The following is a 5,940-nucleotide window of genomic DNA, read 5'->3' as shown; positions in this document are numbered from 1 at the left end:
GACAAAGAAGGGCTCTTCAGTAGTTGTACCAAAACATTCAAAGGCCATTTTCTCAAAAGTGAGTTTATAAGTTTATCAACTTTCAAAGCAAAATTACTTTCCCAAATGTCCCTCAAATGCAGTGTATGATATACAATTGTGTAGCTCTGAGTCTCTACTTTTATCCAATGTACAATTTTTGCTACAGTACTTAAGACCAATTTGAGCTGGTTGGTCACATATTGTTGATAAAGAGTTACCTGTCTAACAGAACACAGAGGGTGTTCTTTAATGGAAGCCTCTCCAACATAATCCAGGTAGAATCAGGAATTCCCCAGGGCAGCTGTCTAGATCCCTTGCTTTTCTCAATCGTTACTAATGACATGTCACTGGCTTTGAGTTGCAGTTAGTTTCAGAATGGGTGGCAAGGAATAAGTTAGTCCTAAATACTTTAAAAAACTTAAAGCATTGTATTTGGGACAAATCATTCACTAAACTCTAAAACTCAACTAAATCTTGTAATAAATCATGTGGAAATTGAGCAAGTAGAGGTAACTCTACTGCTTGGAGTAACCCTGAACTGTAAACTGTCATGGTCAAAACCTGTTGATACAACAGTAGCTAAGATGGGGAGAAGTCTGTCCAAAATAAGCACTGCTCAGGCCCTAGTTTTGTCTCACCTGGACTACTGTTTAGTCATGTGGTGAGGTGCCACAAAGAGGGACCTCAGAAAATTACAATTGGCTCAGAACAGGGCAGCGCGACTGTTCTACAAGCATTATAATATGCTTGTAGATCTCCCATGGCTCAAAGCGGAGGAGAGATTGACTTCATCACTAGTTATTTTGAAAGAACTGTTGACATACTGAATGCACCGAGGTGTCTGTTTAAATTACTAGCACACAGCTCGGACACCCATGCATACCCCACAAGACATGCCACCAAAGGTCTCTTCACAATCCCCAAGTCAAGAACAGACTATGGGAGGCACACAGTACTATAGTACATAGCGTCATGGCTACATTGAACTCTATTGCACATCCGGTAACTGATGCAAGCAGTAGAATCAGATTTTTTTTAAACATAAAAATACACCTTATGGAACAGCGGGGACTGTGAAGAGACACACAGAAACAGACACACATACACATGATAAGACACTCTACACACACATAGACATGAATTTTGCATTGTAGATATGTGATAGTAGAGTACTGGCCTGAGGGCGCACACTTAATGTGTTGTGAAAAGCGTTGTAAAATATAATGTCATGCCTTGGCAGCAGCCAATGGGGATCCTTAATAAACACAAAACACAAACACATCTAAGTCTATGCCCTCCAAGGTGTCACAAGCTATAGGTTTAATTCAAAGCATATGATTTACTCCTAACTTTGTTAATATCATCCTAACCATACAGTATAACTCCAATAAACAGGGTATGGCACATGTAACCGGGCTGGAATGCAGTCAATGTACAGCCGAGTGGTTGTCGGGGGAAGTGTATCCAAGGAGGGTCACTGTTAATATCCTCTATTGGGAGAACATCACTGCACCAGAAGGGTAGTTCTGGCTCTGAGCCAGGAAGTGTCAAGTTGACATTGTTTAATTTCTTTCCCCCCAACAACCAGTGATGAGACTCAATGAAATCGAAGCTAGAACTAACTGTACACCTTGCATGAACATAATTACGTTGTCATTTTGGATGAGTTATCAATCCTCCCCCCCCTTTTCTCTCCCTTTTCCCTCCCAGCAGCCCTCTCATCCTTTATCATTTGTTGTTCCCTTGAAACGTGTATTCATCCCTGTCAGCTGTCACCCTATCTGTCTCCCAGGAGAGCTAAGTCTGTTAAGTGAATTTGTTCGACTTGACTTTGGAAGCACATGAAAGAGAGGGGTGGAAAACTGTTAACGTGACGCTGCCAAGAGGAACAAATCAGCCAGAACAAGCAGGCACTAGGCAGACCTTTTTGGAAGCCGACCCAGGCCACATTCATTTCAGGAAACAGAAACACACAGTCCATCTCCTTATTCCTGACGGGGGCCATTCTCTCCATGTTGGGTTCTCAGAGGTTTATCTGTTGCCTCCCCCTCTTACATACAGTAGTATCACGGGATTGTTGTTTTTCATATTGAATCAGGTTTCAAATATGATCATACATAGCCTATCCGTAGTAATAAATCAAATGCCATGGAAAAGAGTGACCAGTTTTATTTGAATAAACTATACGGTATTAAAAACAGATTGACTAAAAATAGCCACATTTGAAAAGGAAAGGGCTGTCTAAGACAATATAAATGCTGTATCCTCTGTTCGAATTATGAGCTTTTGCGAACATTGATATACGCGAGAATAATATGTAACAGAGGCCTACAGTATGTCTCCTAGCTTCCACTTTTGAAATACTTATCTTTCTCCACTTTATAGTCAACAAACATCAAATAAACCATGCTTGCAGAACATTAAATGTAACACGAATAAATAACGTTGTAAGGTTGAGTCATTCGCTTTTAGGGTATGGCTAACTTTCCCAGGTGACTTGGGCCGAGCTCGGAGCAGAGTGTGATGATGTTATGGGATATTTTTTTTATAGAACTGATGCATGAGGACACTTCGTCTATGCTGCAATTAATTATTCAACCCGATTCATCTGCGCTTTGAGAACCCACAGTGTTTTATTTGGGAACCCAAGTGGGAGCTGTTTCAATTTAAAATCCTGACCGCTTCGAATTGTTTCCTCCTTAGTCCTCTGAAACGTTTGGTCACTTTGTATGGCCCTGCCAGGGTGTTGATGAACACTTGGACGACTTAGGTGTTTGTCGCAGTATGGGGAGACCACCAGAGCAGGAGGAAGGTTGCCAGATGAGGGGTGAAGTTACCAGGCAAATGCCAGCCTGAAAACCATGGAAAACCCAATGGAGACAGAGCTCCTACAGTATACAGTGCATTCGGAAAGTATTCAGAGGGCTGATGGGGTGACCGTATCACCGCCACACCGGCGGTCATGACCGTTTAGTCATGGTAATTAGGCTTCTCCAAGCTCTGATGTTGCTGCTGGTCATTAGTAGCCTACCAAACGTGCTAACTGCGTGGTACTCAGCACTCTATTGTCCCTCTAATCACACTGCCATCAATGCAAATGTATTCTAAAATCTATTCAAACACTTCATGAGTGCCCATGAGCTCACATTTCACACATTTCTATAGGCTGTGCAATTGTGGGAGAAAACAGAGTGATGGCCTCTAATAAAAAGAGGAGGATCCCATCAGCTTTCTATAGACTAGGCCTACTATATTTATTTCTCTACTTTCCTAATATTAAGCACATTGCTATATATATATATACAACAGGAGTATAGCCTACCTGGCTGGCATGAAAATAAACCATGGGGAAATCGTCCTCCATTCGCTATTTATTTTTCCTGCTGCCCCTGTTTCGATACAGGTGCATGTTAATTGTCCATTATAAATCCAAACAAATGTCACACTTACAGTGGGGCAAACAATTATTTAGTCAGCCACCAATTGTGCAAGTTCTCCCACTTAAAAAGATGAGAGAGGCCTGTAATTTTCATCATAGGTACACTTCAACTATGACGGACAAAATGAGAGAAAAAAAATCCAGAAAATCACATTGTAGGATTTGTAATACATTTATTTGCAAATTATGGTGGAAAATAAGTATTTGGTCAATAACAAAAGTTTATCTCAATACTTTGTTATATACCCTTTATTGGCAATGACAGAGGTCAAACGTTTTCTGTAAGTCTTCACAAGGTTTTCACACACTGTTGCTGGTATTTTGTCCCATTCCTCCTTGCAGATTTCTTCTAGAGCAGTGATGTTTTGGGGCTGTTGCTAGGCAACACGGACTTTCAACTCCCTCCAAAGATTTTCTATGGGGTTGAGATCTGGAGACTGGCTAGGCCACTCCAGGACCTTGAAATGCTTCTTACGAAGCCACTCCTTTGTTGCCCGAGCGGTGTGTTTGGGATCATTGTCATGCTGAAAGAACCAGCCACGTTTCATCTTCAATGCCCTTGCTGATCGAAGGAGGTTTTCACTCAAAATCTCATCATTCCCCATTCAGCACATTAATCCGCTTTACAAGGAGTGTAGAGCCTAATTGGAAAACATAAGCAGCGAGTGAGTTTCAAGTGTGGGAAAGATAATTTTCACCATAAAAATGCACCTTTCTAATAAAAAAAAAATGTATTACATGCATAATTGAATTTGCAGTCACTTTTGATAATGGTGTTTTCCGCTAATGGTGTTCGATAGGCCTACTCATCTTATTGGCTGACGAAAAGTAAATATGGACAGTTCTTCCAATATCTTCAATGTGCACCTCGAAATTGGATAAGTTGCGTCTCCGATGTGTCTGTCTTCACTTGTAGCCCGTGAGAAGGACCCTATCATGTGATGGAGCTCACAGCACTGAGGGAGAAGGGCACAATGGCCACTGGCCGAGAAAGGCATGGATTTTTTTAGGGTACATTACGGACACACAGAGGTGATGCTGCCGTGAAATTCTAGGCATTATCAAGTGCTTGTCAAACTGTGAATGAGTGACTGGTGTAGTGTGTGCAGCCTGCACAAAAAAACAAAGCAGAGCTCATGCCTTTCAAGCAACTTTTTTCAAATCATCATTAGAGTCTCATCATGCGGCCTTATAATGTATTAAAAATCAAAACATATAGCCCAACATTTGTAGAAAAACTAAAGTTACATTAATAACTCTAAATTAAGCATATAGGAATACCTATTTCTTTGTTAACCTCTCTGATCTCCCAAACCCGGATCCGGTATCGTGACTACAGCCTCAAGCTCATTACCATAACGCAACGTTAACTATTCATGAAAATCGCAAATGAAATGAAATAAATATGCTATCTCTCAAGCTTAGCCTTTTGTAAACAACACTGTCATCTCAGATTTTCAAAATATGCTTCTCAACCATAGGAAAACAATAATCTGTTTAAAAGTAGCTAGCTAGCGTAGCATTTAGCGTTAGCATTAGCGTTAGCATCCAGCACGCAACATTTCAACAAAAACATAAAAGCCTTCAAATAAAATAATTTACCTTTGAAGAACTTCTGATGTTTTCAATGAGGATACTCTCAGTTAGATAGCAGATGCTCAGTTTTTCCAAAAAGATTCTTTGTGTATTAGAAATAGCTCCGTTTTATACATCACATTTGGCTACCAAAAAAAAACGAAAATTCAGTCCTCAAAACGCGAACTTTTTTCCAAATTAACTCCATAATATCGACTGAAAACATGGCAAACGTTGTTTAGAATCAATCATCAAGGTGTTTTTCACATATCTCTTCATTGATATATCGTTCTTGGACGCATGGTTTCTCCCCTATATCAAATGGAAAAGTACAAGCAGCTGGCAATTGCGCACCGAATTCTACGCAGGACACCAGGCGGACACTTGGAAAATGTAGTCTCTTATGGTCAATCTTCCAATGATATGCCTACAAATACGTCACAATGCTGCTAAGACCTTGGGGGAACGACAGAAAGTGTAGGCTCATTCCTTGCGCAATCACAGCCATATAAGGAGACAATGGAAAACAGAGCTTCAGAAATTCTGCTAATTTCCTGGTTGACGCATCATCTTGGTTTCGCCTGTAGAATGAGTTCTGGGGGACTTACAGACAATATCTTTGCAGATTCTGAAACTTCAGAGTGTTTTCTTTCAAAAACTGTCAAGAATATGCATAGTCGAGCATGTTTTCGTGACAAAATATCGCGCTTAAAACGGGAACGTTTTTTATCCAAAAATGAAATAGCGCCCCTAGAGATCCAACAGGTTAACCACTCAACACAAAATAGCTGCATGTGCGGACTCCCTCGAATCGTTTGGAGAAGATATCATGCTGTGGGAGTCGGATCCAGGGAAAGATGTACAGAGAGATCGTTGATGAAAACTTGCTCCAGAGTGCTCAGGAC

The 5,940-nt window shown here is 40.7% G+C and overlaps 1 long non-coding RNA gene across 1 annotated transcript; it reads right to left on the bottom strand.

The window, feature by feature from the left end:
• Positions 1–3,612: 3,612 nt before the first annotated feature.
• LOC149974433 (uncharacterized) lies at positions 3,613–4,944 on the bottom strand. The gene is made up of 2 exons (XR_016489394.1): positions 4,328–4,944; positions 3,613–4,101 (listed from the first exon to the last, which is right to left on the bottom strand). It is a non-coding gene; the product is annotated as an uncharacterized LOC149974433 (long non-coding RNA).
• Between the last annotated feature and the right edge of the window lie 996 nt (positions 4,945–5,940).

The sequence above is a fragment of the Oncorhynchus mykiss genome, chromosome 20 (assembly GCF_057628025.1).
Source record: "Oncorhynchus mykiss isolate SJ-2025 chromosome 20, ASM5762802v1, whole genome shotgun sequence".
NCBI classification, from domain to species: domain Eukaryota; kingdom Metazoa; phylum Chordata; class Actinopteri; order Salmoniformes; family Salmonidae; genus Oncorhynchus; species Oncorhynchus mykiss.
Note: the sequence above shows the minus strand (reverse complement) of the source record. Positions and strands in the feature narration are given on the sequence as shown.